The 19,175-nt window shown below is 43.7% G+C and overlaps 1 long non-coding RNA gene across 1 annotated transcript in view; it reads left to right on the top strand.

The window, feature by feature from the left end:
- The first annotated feature begins 491 nt into the window (after positions 1-491).
- The window catches only part of LOC103890962 (uncharacterized), a 68,658-nt gene continuing 49,974 nt past the window's right edge, over positions 492-19,175 (top strand). Inside the window, exon 1 of the long non-coding RNA XR_008526329.2 lies at positions 492-774. This is a non-coding gene — a long non-coding RNA (uncharacterized LOC103890962). The remainder of the gene's footprint in view (positions 775-19,175) is intronic.

Below are 19,175 nucleotides of genomic sequence, written 5' to 3'. Positions count from 1 at the left end.
CCTGGGGGAGCCATACCTGGGATGGACAAAGGTAGGCATGGCTGCTGAGCCTGCTCTGAGTAGATGGTCCTGGATGATCCAGCAGGTGTGGTGTGGCTTGGTTTCCAGCAATCTTGCTGGTGGGTGTTCAGCCAGTGACTGTATATGTATATCTTTGTCATTGTTGTTATCAGTATTATGGCGATCACTTTCTTTGACTTTTATGCGTTTAGGCTAAAGGAACCTGGAAAAACACACGAATCAAAATAAAAGTTGATTCACCTTTCCAGGTCAGAGTTACAAGCGTCAAAACTCTCAGGCGAGATCTGCCAGTGACGTTCCGACCGCATGCCTCTCTGCAAGGAAAGTGGTATGTGTTGTTTTTTCCAGCAGTGGAAATACAAATGATTAACTCTGGAAACCATGGCTGTTTCACTGATAACTAATTTGTTTGCTGATAAATGATTACCCAGGAGCCAGAATAGAGACCCAAAAGTCAAACTGCGAAAATTATTAAGTTCCCTCTGTATGCAGAATATTGTGCAACATGGTTATGGGTACTACAGTGGATGTGAGTGTGTAGAACTTGTACAATAGAGCTTATAGGCTAATGAGAAGACAGGAAGAAACAACAGGAACACATATAGCTGGAGTGCAGATGGGATCTGTGCTACTTACGCTAGCCATGGGATGATTAGAACAAGATAAGAGACATGAGGAAGACTTCTTCAAGGAGGTGCTCAAGCCATGTTTTGGAAAAGAGAACTCAAGGTCTGGCAGGGAGAAAGGAGCAAGGTAACCAGGGGAAGTCTTGGAGGAGAGCAAGGTGATGCTGAAACTGCCCTCACTGTTGGTTTTAATGTTGTTCTTGTCTTACTGGTCGATTCAGAGCATTCACGGTGCAAGAGAGATAGGGACATTTGATTTAAGAAATAGAGCAGAATCTCCTAAAATTAAATCAGAATTTTTGATGGGGTAGAGTTCAGGGCTATGTTTTGGAAGTGTTTGGGAAATTGTTAGTTTTGTTCCCAGGATCTGATGCTTTTGTGGTCGAATATTCCATGTGAATGTTTTCTCTGCCCATGCAAATAGTAGGTCTCCCAGACAAATATCTCAGTGGTGCCAGCACTTCATTTTCCAAATGTAGGAGGATCTTTCTAATACTTCCTTTGTGGGGAACATGAAACTGTTGGAGGCCTCGTAATCATATCTATATTTTAAAGAAAGATTTTTTTTATCAACAGGCTATATGGAAATATATTCAAAACTCTGTTAGTATTATGGTTGGATATTAATTTTGAAGTATTATATAGTTTTTTTCCTCCTGTATTTCTTTCTTAACCCTCTCACTTACTTCTCTTCTTGTTTATTTTATTTTATTTTTATTTATTTATTTTGAGGCAGAGTCTCACTCTGTTGCCCAGGCTGGAGTGCAGTGGCGTGGTCTCCACTCACTGCAACCTCCATCTCCCAGGTTCAAGTAATTCTCTTGCCTCAGCCTCCCAAGTAGCTGGGATTACAGGCATGTGCCACCACACCCAGCTAATGTTTGTATTTTTAGTAGAGACAGGGTTTTGCCATGTTCTCCAGGCTGGTCTCGAATCCCTGACCTCAGGTGATGCCCCCACCTCGGCCTCCCAAAGTACTTCTTGCTTTTTTGAGCAAGGTTAGTCTGTCCTCATTGTCTTAGTGAAGGGATGGTCAACAGGGGACAGAGATATAGAAGCCCATTTTCCTGGCTTTTGAGTTTTTAAAGCCCTTGTGTGTAAAGGAAGGACTCTGACTTATACAAGAGATTTAGGAGAATATGTGGTGCTCCACTTGAAGTTCCCTGTCTCCAGTCTCTGGGGACTTGGGGTGGGGGAGGTGGGTCACAGAGAAAGTAAGAACTGTATATTCATTAGGGAATTCTTGAATGTGGTATTGTGTGTCCTGGGTGAATGGGAATGGAACCCACTGATTAGCTTGTCGACATTTCTGTAGACTAAGATTTGTACCTGCAACTGTCTAGTGCTAAATGGTAAGTATTTTTCTTCCATTTGATTTGACTGGGGTTCTTATTAACTTTCTAGAAGACTTTGGGTAGAACTCTTGGATATTTAATGTCACAAATTTTAGTTTTGATCTTGCCTTTTGGGCTCAATGTTGCATTCCTATAACTCTCCAAATTACTGAAAAACAATTATTGGAATAACCCAAGTTTACATGAAAAGTAAACACAGCAAAGAGCTGGAAAAACAGCATGTGGTGGGTCATGGCCAAATTTGCCCATGGAAAGCCCCTAAGTGGATGTAAGTAGAAAATTCTTAGGTCCTGTAACATAAGTGCAGATAAAGGGAAGTTGCTTAATATGGAGCACTGGCACAGAAAAGAAGAATGATTTTAAGTAAACATTGTGCGGTAAGTATCTTAGAACCCCAAACGTGGGCATAGGCCTGGGGGATGTGGTTTATTGGGTTAAAGAAGGATTGTCTGAAATGGTGATATACATCATCCTAGGGGCTGGCATACCCTTTCTGGAGGGGAGAGGAGCCTTTGTTCTGGGCTTCTGGAGTCTTGTAGATTCCTCATCCTGAGAGCTGCTGCCCACAGCCACCACTCCATGTAGGTGTGTCCAGTTTAGAAACAAAAGGGGGACTCTGGCAGGCTGGCTGCTATGCTGTATTTGTGGTCATTATTACTATTATTATTATTATTATTATTTATTTACTTTTTTGAGATGGAGTTTCGCTTTTGTTGGCCCAGGCTAGAGTGCAATGGTGCAATCTCAGTTCGTTGCAACCGCTGCCTCCTTGGTTCAAGCAATTCATCTGCCTCAGCTTCCTGAGTACCTGGGATTACAGGCATGTGCCACCATGCCCCCGCCAATTTTGTATTTTCAGTAGAGACAAGGTTTCTCCATGTTGGTCAGGCTGGTCTCGAACTCCCAATCTCAAGTGATCTGCCCACCTTGGCCTCCCAAAGTGCTAGGATTACAGGCATAAGCCACCGCACCCAGCCCTGTGGTCATTATTTTTAAATACTGTAGCATAAGTAATGGAATATGTGTGTAAACCAATTAATCCTAATCTGCTTTTACTCTTTAGGGTTGATTAATTAGTGGATAACACAAACAAGTGAACTCTAGTCTGTGTCAACAACTGAGTTTCGTTTATTTGCACACAAAAGTGTTAAAAGTAATTGTTGATTTGGCAAACCAGCAGATTTTTTTTGTTTGGTTAGGAGTAATCTAATAGGACTAATTGTCTTGTGTGAATAAGGGATAGAAATGATAAGCCCAATAATTATGTCATCTGTGTAGGGCTGGGAGTCTAGAGCCCACTGGTGTGACATCTCCAAGGATAAGACCACTCTCCCCTTGCCCCCCACCATCTAACCATAGGAAACCAGTCTTTGTGTTTGCTTCAAAAACTTGTCTCCAACATTTGCAGGCTGGGGCAAGAGTGCAAATGGAGACACACATAGCATATGTTTAAACATCTGAAAGCTATAAATCCAGCCAAGAAACCATAATATAGAACATACTCTATCCTCTTGCCTTGAAAAATATATATTCAGAGGGACCTAGAATATCAAGTTTGGATATAGAATTCTTGGACTCAGAGTTCCATCTGCTTGTCCCAGTGTCTCCATTCTCTGTCTGCTCCCAGCTCCATCCCTCATCCCATATTAAAGACACCCCAGTCTGCATAGCCCATTCTTTATAAATGGCTGCCTGGTAGCCTAGGGATGAAGACAGCCATGAGACAGATGATCCTCAGGACTCAGACCCCCTGAAGAGGCCTGAAGTGAGTTCAGGGCCCTTGGGATCCTGGGCACCAAAGAGTGGTCTAGGTGGGGTATGGGATGGGCTTTCCACTGGTGATGAGTCACAGGTGCAGACACATTCCCTGAGCCTTGTGACTCATCACCTATGGAAAGAGGGTGCATAGGAGGGGCAGAAAGAGACCCTTTAAAGGACAGAGCCTAGGACAGCAACCCCCTCTTGCCTGGGTATTTCTGCTGTTTTTTGTTTGGGGGAGCTGGAGGTTGCAAGGAGAGAGACAGAGAGAGAAATCTCTCCTCTTAGCAAGGTTTTAAAAGATTAATATAATCTGGTATCTAACAAAGATCCCTGCATTTGATGAAATGTGGTCTGAGCTGAGACTTGCATTTATTGCAACAGCTCCACTTGGTAGCAAGCTAATTGGGGTGGGGACCTACAGTCTCTACTTGTGTCCAACCACAGGAGGTGACTGATATTTTTTATGGTGAGATCATGGCTTACTGATGCAGAATCAAGCATGCCCCAAGAGTTCTGTTTGCACCTGTTCACCTCCTCACTGGACCTGACACATGCTGAATGATTAGTTGGGTGTAGTAAGAGCGTCTGTTTCTCCTTGCACATTTGAAAATGAAGTTCTCAAGTAGGTAGTGTAAAGTCATGATTCTAATTCATAGTCCCTCTCTCTCAGTCCACCATGCACCCTTCAGCAAGCACTCTCTTCCCACTGGTCTTTGAGCCTCATTCAGCCCCAGCTGGTGAGTTGAGGAAATAAGCCTAGGTGAATGTGAGCTCTGATAATCCAAGGGCTTTCAGAAAACCACAACAAGCCAGGAAAACCACCAAGTTTTCCATGGAGGCAGCAGGGAAAGGGAGGAAGATGGGTCTGAGTGTCTGCTAGATTCTAGACTCAACTTTGCTGAGAATTTACCAGTGAATTTGTACAAATCTCTTTCTTCTTTCTTTCTCAGTTTCTCTGTCTAAAATGATGAGTGTGAATTAAATGGCCTAAAGTCCCTTCTAGTGCCAAAATTCTTGGGTTATTTGGCTCTCATTGGCTATAGTGCCTTCTAATGTAAGCAAATGTAAAATTCCCTCTTCCCTCTTCAGCGCAAATGGACTTCATTCTCAAGGCACAACGGGGAGCCTATATCCTGGAGGGACCTAAGAAAGGAGCCAAGTCCATTTGCTGTGAGTCGACAGGGACAGGAGTCCTTCTACCAATCTCTGTGTGGCTGGCCCAGAACGCCTGCTCAGCCAGGCAGTGCTCCTGTAAAAGCAGAATAATTTTCATTCCCCTCACATTAGTTTAAGCGAGGATTCACTTTTGTGTCTGCATGTCAGTTGACACTCAGCGGATCGCGTGGTTTATAGCTGGATTGATATCATTTAAATCTGGAACTCTTTTCCTCTGTCCTCAATAACCCAAACGACTTGTATGTCTTTCCTAAGCTCCCTCCCTTTTCGGGAAAAGTGATGAAGAGGTCAAAGAGAACACAGTGAGAGGGAAGTTGCTGGAGCAAGCTTTCCCCAGCTGTAATGTTCTCTCAGACGTCAAGGTTGTCCCCTGTTCTTAGAGGTTGTTCCAGATCTTAGATAGTCACTATGCCCAGAGGTAAATACAGCTGGGGCAGCAGCCAGAGGGAATGATCCTCCAGCTGCCCGCTGCTGTCCTTAAGTGTGGCTGTCATGAGACGCACAAGTTTGCAGGGGAGACTGAGTGCCTAGATTGCGGGAAGAAAGATAAAATTCTTCAGCCTTGTTTATGTCCTAAATTGGTAGTCTGACTTGGTGAGCTATAGATTATGAGGAGGTTGCTTTGCAGACTGTGAGGAGTCACCGAGCAGCTATTCAATGGCAGAGGTGAGCCTGGCATCGTGGTGGCTGCTTCTCTTCCAGGGGCTCATGCCACCTTCCTCTCTTCCTCATGTCCACATTGGTTCTCCTGCCTGATGCTCTCTCCTCCCTCGGCCGCCTGGGTCAGCTCAGGCCCCACACGTGTTTCTCATCATGACACCTCTCTTCCCTGGAACCCACCCCTAAGTTCCTGCTTCCCACCTGTGAGTATGTTACGGTGCTGTCAGCAGGACTGTGGGGTGGAGATGCCCGACGTCTATCACCTGAAGATAAGAGGTGAGCAGGCAAAGTGCCTGAGTCTGTCTGTTCTGCTATAGCAAAATACCTGAGACTATATTGGGGTAAATTTTTTGAATAAAATGTTTGTGTAATATCAAGAAAAGATGGCCCTGCAGTGATTTGTCTTTGGTGGAGGAGGGGAACTGGCAGGGGAGGAAGAGTGTGTTTCAAAAGAAAATTATACTGTTAGATTAACTTTGGATTCCTGGGTAGCCAAGTATTCAGCCATGGTATGGAACTGCCCACAATGCCCCTCCTCAGCATGAAGCAGCCAAAAAGATTGATGACCAGATTCGTCATGATGGAGAACTATATTAGTCTGTTTTCTCGCTGCTGATAAAGACATACCTGAGACTGGGAAATTTACAAAAGAAAGAGGTTTAAGAGACTTACAGTTCCACATGACTGGGAGGCCTCACAATCATGGCAGAAGGCAAGGAGGAGCAAGTCATATCTTACATGGATGGCAGCAGGCAAAGAGAGAGTTTGTGCAAGGGAACTCCTCTTTATAAAACCATCATATCTCATGAGGCTTATTCACTATCACGAGAACAGCATGGGAAAGACTTGCCCCCATGATTCAGTTACCTTCCACTGGGTCCCTTCTACAACATGTGGGAATTCAAGATGAGATTTGGGTGGGTACACAGCCAAACCATATCATTCGGCACCTGGCCCCTCCCAAATCTCATGTCCTCACATTTCAAAACCAATCATGTCTTTCCAGCAGTCTCCCAGAGTCTTAACTCAGTTCAGCATTAACTGAAAAGTCCACAGTCCAAAGTCCTATCCGAGACAAGGCAAGTCCCTTCCACTTATGAGCCTGTAAAATCAAAAGCAAGTTAGTTACTTCCTAGACACAATAGGGTACAGGCATTGGGTAAATAAAGCCATTCAAAATGGGAGAAATTGGCCAAAACAAAGGGGCTACAGGCCCCATACAAGTCTGAAATCCAGAGGGGCAGTTAAAGCTTAAAGTTTCAAAATGATCTCCTTCGACTCCATGTCTCACATCCAGGTCGTGCTGATGCAAGTGGTGGGTTTCCATGGTCTTGGGCAGCTCCACCCCTGGGGCTTTGCAGGGTACAGCCTCCCTCCTGGCTGCCTTCATGGGCTGGCATTGGGTGTCTGCAGCTTTTCCAAGCACACAATGCAAACTGTCAGTGGAGCTACCATTCTGGGGTCTGGAGGATGGTGGCCCTCTTCTCACAGCTCTACTAGGCAGTGCCCCAGTAGGGACTCTGTGTGGGGACTCTGACCCCACATTTCCCTTCTATACTGCCCTAGCAGAGGTTCTCCATGAGGGCCCCACCCCTGCAGCAAACTACTGCCTGGGAACCCAGACATTTCCATACATTTCCTGAAATCTAGGCAGAAGTTCCCAAACGTCTGTTCTTGACTTCTGTGCACTTGCAGACTCAATACCACATGGAAGTTGCCAAGGCTTGGGGCTTGCACCCTCTGAAGCCATTGCCCAAGCTGTACATTGGCCCATTTTAGTCATAGCTGGAGCAGCTGGGACACAGGCACCAAGTCCCTAGAATGCACACAGCAGAAGGACCCTGGGCCCAGCCCATGAAACCATTTTTTCCTCATAAACTTTCAGGCCTGTGATGGGAGGGGCTGCTGCAAAGGTCTCTAACATGCCCTGGAGACATTTTCCCCATTGCCTTGGGGATTAACATTCGGCTTCTTGTTACTTATGCAAATTTCTGCAGCTGGCTTGAATTTCTTCTCACAAAATGGAATTATCTTTTCTATCGCATTGTTAGGCTGCAAATTTTCCAACCTTTTATGCTCTGCTTCCCTTATAAAACTGAATGCCTTTAATGGTACTCAAGTCACCTCTTGAAAGCTTTGCTGCTTAGAAATTTCTTCCACCAGGTACCCTAAATCATCTCTCTCAAGTTTAAAGTTCCACAAATCTCTAGGGCAGGGGCAAGATGCCACCAGTCTCTTTGCTAAAATATAGCAAGAGTCACCTTTGCTTCAATTCCCAACAAGTTCCTCATCTCCATCTGAGACCATCTCAGCCTGGATTTCCTGTCCATATCATCAGCATTTTGGAAAAAGCCATTCAACAAGTCTCTAGGGAGTTTCAAACTTTCCTATATTTTCCTGTCTTCTTCTCCATACTGTGCCAACCTCTGTCAAAGTTGCTTCCATATTTTTCCAAAGTTGCTTCTATATTTTTGGGTATCTTTTCAACAGCTCCCCACTCTATTGGTACCAATTTACTGTATTAGTCTGTTCTCACACTGCAGATAAAACATACCTGAGACTGAGCAATTTGCAAAAGAAAGAGGCTTAATGGACTTACAGTTCCACATGGGTGGGGAGGCCTCATGATCATGGCAGAAGGCAAGGAGGAGCAAGTCATGTCTTACATGGATGGCAGCAGGCAAAGAAAGAGAACTTATGCAGGGGAACTCCTCTTTATTTACCCATCAGATCTTGTGAGGCTTATTCACTATCATGTGAGCAGCATGGGAAAGACTTGCCCCCATGATTCAGTTATATCCCACTGGGTCCCTCCTACAACATGTGGGAATTCAAGATGAGAGGTGGGGACACAGCCAAACTATATCAAGGACTGATAAATAGAAAGAGGGGTGGAGGACTAAAACCAGCCCAATTGTCCCATAGAACTGATGTTTTTGGTTTCTTTGAATAAATATAGAAATTGATCCTCCCAGTCTTAAAACTTGAGAAAGTTATATTTGTCTTATATGAGTTTCTTTCTCAGGAAACCAACCATCAACCCTCCCAGATAGTGGCAAGGAACTAAAACTTACCAGATCATAGCATCTGGACAGTGAGACACCAGAGCCCCTCACCTATCATGACTGCCTAACTGGCCACCTGCTTCTTGTTGACCAACTCCTCTTCCTTACCCCTCTTGAACTCCTATTTTCCCACACATGGCTTCATTTCTTCCCTGCTATATAAACTCTTCATTTTAGTCAGTCAGGGAAATGGATTTGAGACTGATCTCCCATCTCCTGAGCTGTAGCACCCAATTAAAGCCTTCTTCCCTGGCAATACTCTTTGTCTCAGTGATTGCCTTTTGTGTGGCAAGCAGCAGGACCTAGACTGAACCTCTGGCATTTTGGTAACAGACATGGGTATATTATGTGATGCTGAGGTTTAGGGTATGATTGATCCCATCACCCAGGTAGTGAGCATAGTACCCAATGGTTAGTTTTTCAACCCTTGTGGCCTCCCTTCCTTCTCCCACTAGTAGTCCTCAGTGTCTATTGTTGCCATCTTTGTGTCCATGAGTACCCAACGTTTAGCTCCCACTTACAAGTGAGGACATCGGTATTTGGTTTTCTATTCCTGCATTCATTTGCTTAGGATGATGGACTCCAGCTGTATCCGTGTTGCTGTAAAGGACATAATTTCATTCTTTTTTATGGTTGTGCAAATATCACTTACAATTTGTAAATGAAGAAAATGGGCTGGGTGTGGTGACTCACACCTGTAATCCCAACACTTTGGGAGCCCGAGGCAGGAGGATCACTTCAGCCCAAAAGTTTGAGACCAGTCTGGGCAACATAGTGAGACCCCATCTCTAAAATAAATAAATGAACAAATAATGATTCCATACTCTATCATGACAATTTAACTTAGCTAGGTCATCTTACACTAAACATGGACAATTTTAAGGGTTATCTTGTATAACATTACTCACTAGCAGTTGATGCAGGTGGAGAATATTTAGCTGAAAGACTTAAAAATGCTTTATTCCTGGCTACTCAAAGTGTGGTTCATGGATCAACAGCATCAGCATCACCTGAGAGCTTGTTAAAGTGCAGACTCTCAGATCCTACTCAGACCTGACGAATCAAAATCTGCATCCTAACCAGATTCCCCAGGTGATTTGTAGGCACATTGAAGTTTGAAAAGCAAATTGGCCACCTATCAGAATGACCTGATATACTTTAAAATCTAGTTACCTGGGCTCCGTTCCCAAAGTTTGTTTCAACAAGTTTGGAGCAGAGCCCAGTGAACTATGTATTTTTTAAAAATACCCTCCAAAACAGACAAGTTTGGGAACCATCACTCTAGCCCATCTTCTCTATTCTGCTGATGAAGAAAATGAGGCACAGTGTGGTGAAATGATCTCATCAAATTAACAGCAGGTTAAAATCCAGGCTGGGCATGGTGGAAGATCACTTGAGCCTAGGAGTTCAAGACCAGCCTGAGCAACGTGGCAAAACCCCCATCTCTATTAAAAAAAAAAAAAAAAAAAGGCCAGGCATGGTGGTGCACACCTGTAGTCCCAGCTACTTGGGAGGCTGAGGTGGGAAGATTGCTTGAGCCCAGCACGTTGAGGCTGCACTGAGCCATGTTTGTATCACTGTACTCTAGCCTGGGCAACAGAGCAAGACCATCTCAAAAAAATAAATAAAATAAAATACTATAAAATACAGATCCCCTGACTACTAGGCCAATTTAGCCTACACACACACACATACATACACACACACACACACACACAAAATCATCTTATTATATACAGTTGAAAAGACTGTGTTTATGGAATTTGTTCCAAGAAACAGAAGGGATTTTTCTTGACACAAACTGGAGCTTGGCAGCAATATGAAGAAATTTGAGGACTTGAGACTGGTTCTCAAGAAGCGTACATTCAATGGGGCAAAGAAGATACTGGGCAATCCAATAAATAAAAACAAATATAAGGAAAGGAACTCATGAATGCATTTGCCACTCCACACTCGTCTGTGTTGGAATTGTTTCCTTCTCTACAATCCCACAGAATTTTGTTTCTGTTTCCCCTGTGGACTACTTCGAGCCTCCATATCAAAATTCGTTATGTGTTGAGCTTTGTGCCTGGCCCATGAATAACAAAGTACCAAACTCTTTCTTAAAGACTTTTGTCACCAGCCTGTCAGTGCTTTGCACATAGTAGGAACTTATCAAGAGCATTTGAGGAGAGGATGGAGTGGTATTCACAGAGCCATGTGATCAATTACTTATTGCTCACTATGTATTCTATGGACTAAATGCTTGTGCCCTCCCCCAGAATTTATATGTTGAAGTCCTAATTCCCAATATGATAATATTTGCAGTTGGGACCTTTGGGAGGCACTTAGGTTTAGATTAGGTCATGAGAGGTGGGGGCCATATGATGAGATTCATGCCTTTATAAGAAGAAGAGACCAGAGCCCCCTCTCTCTGCCATGTGAGGGCCCTGCAAGAAGGCAGCTATCTGCAAACCAGGAAGAGGGCCCTCACCAGACAATGAATCTACTGGCACCCCCTTAGGCTTCTCAGCTTCCAGAATGGTGAGAAATAAATGTTTGTTGTTTAAACTGCTCAGTCAGTGGTATTTTGCTATAGCAGTCCAAACAGACTAAGATAATGTGCATTACACTGAACTAAGTGGTGAGTAGAATACCAAGTTTATAAAACTCAGTCCCACCCTAAGTATACTTGTGTGTGTGTGTGTGTGTGTGTGTGTGTGTGTGTGTGTTAGAGGCAGGGTCTTGCTATGTTGCCCAGACTTGTCTCAAATTCCTGAGCTCAAATGATCCACCCGCCTCGGTCTCCCAAAGTGCTGAGATTACAGGCATGAGCCACTGCTCCCAGCCCCTAAGGATACTTATAATCTAGTAGGCAGATGATTCACGGTCTCTTAAAAATATATTCAAGATTACAAGACAATATGTAACAAGAGCCGTTTGAAGTATATACACACAAGCAACTTTCCCAACCTATAAAACCCTTTTTATTTTTATTATTATTATTTTTTGAGACAGAGTCTAGCTCTGTCCCCCAGGCTGGAGTGCAATGGCACGATCTCAGCTCACTGCAACCTCTGCCTCCCAGGTTCAAGCAATTTTCCAGCCTCAGCCTCCTGAGTAGCTGGGATTACAGGTGCCCGCCACCACATCTGGCTAATTTTTGTATTTTTAATAGGGACGGGGTTTCACCATGTTGGTCAGGCTGGTCTCGAACTCCTGACCTCAGGTGATCCACCCACCTGAGCCTCCCAAAGTACTGGGATTACAGGTGTGAAACACTGCACCTGGCTGAAAACCCTTTTTATAACAAATAATTTCAAATGGTCTCTTAATTTTTCTGAACTGGAATTCATGAATAATATAGTTAACTTACATATGAACGATATAACTCACTCAAAATTAGTGTAATAAATTCCTTAACTCTGATATAAAGAAGAAATAAAATAAAAGCAATTTATAACAAAAAAAGTCTGAGGTCGGGAGTTCGAGACCAGCCTGACCAACATGGAGAAACCCCATCTCTACTAAAAATACAAAATTAGCCAGGCGTTGTGGCACATCCCTGTAATCCCAGCTACTCAGGAGGCTGAGGCAGGAGAATCGCTTGAACCCGGGAGGCAGAGGTTGCAGTGAGCCAAGATCTCACCATTGCGTTCCAGTCTGGGCAACAAGAGCAAGACTCTGTCTCAAAAAAAAAAAAAAAAAAAAGTGTTTCAACATATAAATGTTCAGGCACATTTACACCAAAAACCACAATGAAGTAGTCAGATACAAAACTGCTATGATTGGGATAGCTACAAATGCAAACTAATAGAGATATATTGTCCCGGAGATTGCACTGGGAGCAGTGTGACTGTGGATAATGTGTGTTTCCAAAGCAGTGACTAAAGGTAAAGTTCTGAACAAAGCAAAGAACACTTTTCCCTGAATTTTCACAAAAGTTGAGTTCCTAGAAATGTGGTGTGTATTAAAACTGTGCAAACAATACTTTGGGTATAAAAAGGGGGCTGGGTGTGGTGGCTTATGCCTGTAATCCCAGCACTTTGGGAGGCCGAGACGGGCGGATCACTTAAGGTCAGGAGTTTGAGACCAGGCTGGTGACCAACATGGTGAAACTCCATCTCTACTAAAAATATAAAAATTAGCTGGGTGTGGTGGTGGGTGCCTGTGATCCCAGCTACTAGGGAGGTTGAGGCAGGCGAACTGTTTGAACTGGAGAGGCGGAGGTTGCAGTGAGCCAAGATCATGCCACTGCAGTCCAGCCTGGGTGACAGAGCAGACTCCGTCTCAAAAACAAACAAACAAAAAACTCTGTGTGTAAACAGGAATTAGGTTCCAGGCTCAAATAATTAAAAATAGATTTTTCAGCCACCAGACTGCCTGGTAGCTCTTTAGAAAGTTGTGTGACATATGAACCAATTCTTCTCTATGTGAGACTGTACTGTACATCGCAGGCTGTCCAGCATCGACCCTACTGATGGATGCTAGTAGTCCTCCCCGCCAGCACTCAACATTGTGACAGTCAAAAACATCCCCTCTACATTTCCAATGCCCCTGTTGGGGTAGCAGGACTCCCACTGAGAGACCCTAGTAGAGATGGTAAGTGGAGGCAGAGCAGCACCTCTCACACTTCCATGTGCCCTTGAATGCCGCCACGGATCTTGCTAACATGTGGATTTAGGATGTCTGGGGTGGAGCCTGAGAATCTGCATTTCTACCAGCTGTTCTCGGACCCAGGCTGGCGAGATCAGAGGAAGAAATGACCTTGGGTTTAGGCAGCAAAGATTTCACAAAAAAGAAGGGAACATAAACAAGGTTTTGAAGAATACATGGAGGTGGAGCTGATGACATCCCATGGTGCAGGCTGCTGGGAGGCAGGCACACTGGACCAGCGGAGAGGGATCCGTATGTAGCAAACTGTGCCCAAAGTGAGCAAACAGCCTTGAGCCAACAGCAACAGCACTGCTGGGCACAGAGGGTAAAAATAACAACTCCCTACTGGGGTCGAGTCTGTCAGACCCTGGCAAAGTTCGTTTCTTTCAATAAATCCAGCAGCTTCCCCTTTGATAAATACTGTCAAGGCTGGAACATGTGATGCTAACAAAATATGGTTTTAATTTGGGACCCACTGCGCTCATGGTTAAATATTGCGTGTGTGTATACACAAGCAGACTCACAGCGGGCCGAGTTAATATGCCTGGGCTGAGAATGGCTAAACCCATGAGGATTCAGTTATACAGATTTTGCTGCTCTGAAAAGCAACCTAATCACCATCATCAGTTCTAATGCTCTAAGACTTCTTAAGAACATGGAAGCTTTTAAAGTTCAGCCATTTGTGCGTTTGCATCCAGTGCAGACATAGGGGCACATTTGTTTTCCTGATATTTTATGCCTACTTTATTGTCATATGTTGTCTGACATTCGGAAGATAACATGCTGTTTTAATCAACAGCTCAACACTGCATTAAAACTTGATGGTCCATAGCTTTGTAGCAAAGGGAGGTGGGGAGGAAATGAGAATCAGAGTTTAGCAACAGACCGAGGCTTGTTCTGGTGGCATTAATTCCTGGGAACACAGAAACTCTCAGAGTTTTTGTTAGTCTGTGTGTGTCGGTTTTGGAACAGCCCAGGGAAAGAAGGAAACTGGCTAAACAAGTTTCAGTCTGGCCTCTGCGGTGGACGATGCTAGTAACTGGACCTCCAGGCCATCATGAATAATGAAGAAGTCTGCTTCTTCAACAGTGCAGGTCACAGCAACTGCACCGAGGCAACTGCCCAGCAAACCAAAGATTACAGCACCTGGCCAGTAATCTTATGGGGGAAACAAACAAAGCTGGGAATGCAGTGAGCAGCAGGTGTCCTCAGGGCGGTAGGAGGGCAGAGAAGGTGAAGAAGCCAGCTGGGTAGTGGGAGTGGGAACCTACCCGAAGGTCCCTAGTGCAGGATGCAGAACAGTTGGCCCTTTCAGAGACCAGCTCCTCAGGAAGGTGAAACTCAGGGAAGGGAGCTGGTTGTTTCATGAAACAAGCAAGGATCAGAATAATTTCCTGAAAGGACTAGAGGTTTATCACATGCGGAATACCAGTATGAAGGGAGCTGCAGGAATTCTTCGTTCCAGGAGGCACCTGCCCTGTTGCATTTTGAAATTGGCTAAAAATGTATTTCTATTTTATTATTATTTGTTCATAGTGACAGAAAAAGCCTGAGATCCTGTGAGCAGCGACTTCCCAGTTAGTCACTGGTCAGCTAGAGACTATCTAAGGTAGAAAAGCTTGGTGGGAATACTTAAATTTCACATACCCATGCTTATTTTTTGTGGCAAAAGTGAAGCCTGTTTATTGGAGAAAAATGTAAGTTCCTAAACAGTGCAGACATTGTTTAAAAATCAAGGAGAGTACTCCTAGTTATGAGGGGAAGTCCTTCTTTAGGCTACTGAAAACTTCAAATTAGAAGGTGCTTAGGAGCAGCCAATGAGGATTGAGTGAATTAGGGATTCCCAAGGTATTTTCCACTGGTCTCTAGGGTCCTCTATGTTTTCTCTGGTGTTCTGGAAGGAGAGAGAAAGGGCAATTCTCCCTGTCCTAAGAGCTGTTAGTTGGTTTGGAGCTGTGGGGGATGCTGGTCAGATGCTGCCTAAGCCGACTGAACATTCAGGGCATGGCTGCACTTGGCACTGGCTTCTTTTTTCCTTGGATTGCTTCCTCACTAATGGAAAGGATTGCGAGGAGGGCCTGGCAATTTTATCTGGAAAAATAATTCAGATTTCTAATGGTGTAGAGATTATGTACCATTAGAAAGGGCAGGGGAAAGGAGGATTTGTTCCTGTGTATTCATTACGGTGTTGAAATGCTCTAGGTACAAGAGGTCAGTGGGCATTGAACCCAAAGCAAATTTAGCAAGTGGAATAAGCCTCTAATTGGGGCCTGGATTCCACATTAAAAGCTATTCTCTACCTGATACTTTTTAAAGATACCACTGCAGTGTGTAAATTTCATGGATTTCACTCATTGCAGGTCCCCAAGCATGCTAACCATGAAGCAGTGACATCGCACAGCACCTGCTTCCAGCAGCCCGGAGCCAAGGGGCAAAATGGAAGGAGTCAGCATTTCTCTTTTAGGTTCTCTGCCTCTCCAATGTGTAAGCTTTTAACCCCCACTATGCATCTTCATTCCATTCTCCTCCAGTACCCATTTTAGTGAGCTTCTGTTGTTTCTGCCCCAAGATATCTCTAACAAAGAACCAAGATATTTATCAGGAGAACTTCTCCCACTCTCCTCTCAGTCCTTGGGGATCTGATGAAATGACACTTCTTGGACTGTGGGGTGGAGCATGTGAGTCACACCTGGGCCAATCATTTTATCCTATTTCATGACCACATGACAAATTCAGGGATGAGAACATGACCCAGGTGGAACCTATGAGAGGCAGTGAGATCTTTCCAGGTACTTCCAGGAAAGAGGGTCTCACTTTTCCCTCTATAATGTACACCAGGGAAGGTGTGTGGCTGAAGCTGCCACCATCCTCTTGTGGTCACAGAAAGCTGGGATTAATTGTAACAACGCAATTGGCAGATGTGAAAGCTGAGAACAAAAAAGCAAAAAACGTGTGTTCTAATAACACTATATATGAGCCCTAAATCCAGCTATGCCTGGGGCCAGTCTTAGCGTGGAATTTTAACCTAAGCTGGTTGATAAATTATCTTTTCACTTAAGGCAAAGTCATGGCAGATTTTCTAACACTTGTGAAAAGACAGATACACCCAAGAAGCTCCTGTTCTTTCTCATTAACCCATATTAAAACCCACTTTCAGGAAAGGATTCTCCATTCTAAATTATGAATAACTGATAATGTTTCAAAGTATGACTCCTTCAAGAAAGTTTTCAGCTTTCAGGATTTGTTCAGCAAATACTGAGCCCCTTCTGATTCAAATAGACATGGCAGTGTATGCTAGGAGGAGAGTGTAGCCAAGTTTTCCCATCAAACTCAGTATTTCAGTGCCTAATTTTGCCCATTCAGATAGGTTTCAAATTCTAGTAATGGCCAAGTAAATTATATCTAACTAACCCTTCTGCCAAAGACAATGGTAAATTCTGGACCCAAAACACAATGATAACAACAAAACCTGTTTGAAGGTCCTTGAAACTGGCCAACATGGTTTGGTTCTGAGACAAAAACTGAAGACGTGACCCTTGAAAAAAGGAAATCACATATGGTGAGATACACGTTTATCAGGTTTTCCTTCGGCAGTGCTATCCATTTTCTGCAGTGGACAGAGGTAGAGCTCAGCAGAAAGTGGCAGTTCTACTGAGCTAAAAAGTTAGAGGTTAGAATTTGGGGCTTCCACAGTAGCAGGAGATTGGGAAGGAGGGAATCTCACAAAGGAGGGAGTCTCAGATGGGGAGCTCCCAAATCTGTGTACAAACTTCTCTGACTCCTAAACTGTGCATCTGGGTGAGGTTCAAGGAGCCAAGGGAAAAATAACAGCTGGAAGGCTAAAAAGGTGTTGTCTTGTGTTGAGCAGATGGTGCTTAGGGTTTAGTTCTCACCAAGTTAGAGGGCTCTGGAGAACACCTAAAGCTTTCTACTGAGATTACACAAGGAGTAATGATTACTCCCCAGGACTAAAGCCTATGTCCTAGGAATAAAGGCAAAACCAAAATAGGCCCGCCCTGACAAAGCCTAAAACCAACTCTTCATAGCTGCATTATGCAATATGGTAACCTCTAGGCACACATGGCATTTCAAATTTAAACTAAGTAAAATTTAAAATGTAGTTCCTCAGTCACACTAGCCACATTTCAAATGTTCACAGACACATGTGGTTAATGGCTATGATACTGGACTGCACAGACTACAGAATATTTCTATCATCATGGAAGTTCTATTGAATGGCATTGCTCCATAGGATCAAGAAACTATGCTAGTAATTTAACTGCTTGCTAGAACAAATGTCAAATTTCTTCTAAGGAAGATAGCAGACTCCAAAGTCTTTTTAATATCATCCAAAATGCTCAGCATACAATTTTTAAAAATTACTAATTGTGCAAAGAATCAGGAAAATGTAACCTACAGTGAAGAGAAACAACAGGTGATAAACATAGACTCACAAGTGACCCAGATGTTAGAATTACAAAAGACTTAATAACTACAATAAATAAGTTAAAGAGTCTATAGGAAAATATATCTGTAGTAGGTGAAGAGATGGAAAATTTTAAGAGAGCTATGGAAACTTTAAAAAAGAACCGAATGGAAATCCTGAAACTGAAAGATACAATATCTGACATTGAAAACGCATTAGTTTGGAATTAACTGCATAATGAACACAACCTAAAAAATCAGTGAGGCTGGATGCGGTGGCTCACGCCTGTAATTCCAGCACTTTGGGAGGCCGAGGTGGGCAGATCACTTGAGGTCAGGAGTTCAAGACGAGCCTGGCCAACATGGTGAAACCCCGTCTCTACTAAAAATACAAAAATTGGCTTGGCGTGGTGGTGGGCACCTGTAATCCCAGCTACTTGGGAGGCCGAGGCAGGAGAATTGCTTGAGCCAAGTAGGCAGAAGTTGCAGTGTGCTGAGATCACGCCACTGCACTCCAGCCTGGGTGACAGAGCAAGACTCTGTCTCAAAAAAAAAACATAAAAATAAATAAATAAATAAATAAATAAATAAATAATTAGTGAACTTGAAGACAAGTCAATGGATATTATTTAATCAGGAGAAAAAAAGTTAGAATAAAAAGAAGAATAGGGCCTCAAAATCCTGTGGGATAATATCAAGCAGTCTAACCTATGTATATTTAGAGCTCCAGAAAGAGAGGAGAAACAGAATGAAGTAGAAAAAGTATTTGAAGAAATATTGACTGGAAAGCCAGGCACAGTGGCTCACACCTATAATCTCAGCACTTTGGGAAGCCAAGATGGAAGGATTGCTTGAGCCCAGGAGTTCGAGACCAGCCTGGGCAACATAGCAAGACCCAGTCTCTACAAAAAAATTAAAAAATTAGCCAGGCATGGTGGTGCATACTTGTAGTCCCACCTACTCAGGAGACTGAGGCAGGAGGATCACTTGAGCCCAGGGGGTCAAGGCTGCAGTGAGCCATGATTGTACCACTGCCCTCCAGCCTGGGTGACAAGTGAGATGCTGTCTCAAAAAAAAAAAAAAAAAAAAAGAAAGAAAGAAAGAAAAGAAATATTGGCAGGAAAATCTTCCGATTTGATCAAAAACAGTAACCTCAGCAAACTCCCAGTAGAATTATTTCAGCCATTTAGATGTCTCTGACCCAAAACCTAGCCCCACCCAACTCACTGACAAGACACAAGGTAATATATGGACCAAGAATTTCTGCAAGGATAATACGGCCTGAGATGAGGGTACAGATATTCAGAGGCAGTGCCGACACCGAAAAAATTCCACAGGTTTCTTCTCAGAATCTTGCTGACTCCAGAAAACAAGTCTAGAGTATACTTTTCCTACTGAAGGATCTGACAGTCCTCCTTCAGGCCACCCTGAGACGGGCTCCATAATATTTT

The sequence above is a fragment of the Pongo abelii genome, chromosome 5 (assembly GCF_028885655.2).
Source record: "Pongo abelii isolate AG06213 chromosome 5, NHGRI_mPonAbe1-v2.0_pri, whole genome shotgun sequence".
Classification (NCBI taxonomy): domain Eukaryota; kingdom Metazoa; phylum Chordata; class Mammalia; order Primates; family Hominidae; genus Pongo; species Pongo abelii.
Note: the sequence above shows the minus strand (reverse complement) of the source record. Positions and strands in the feature narration are given on the sequence as shown.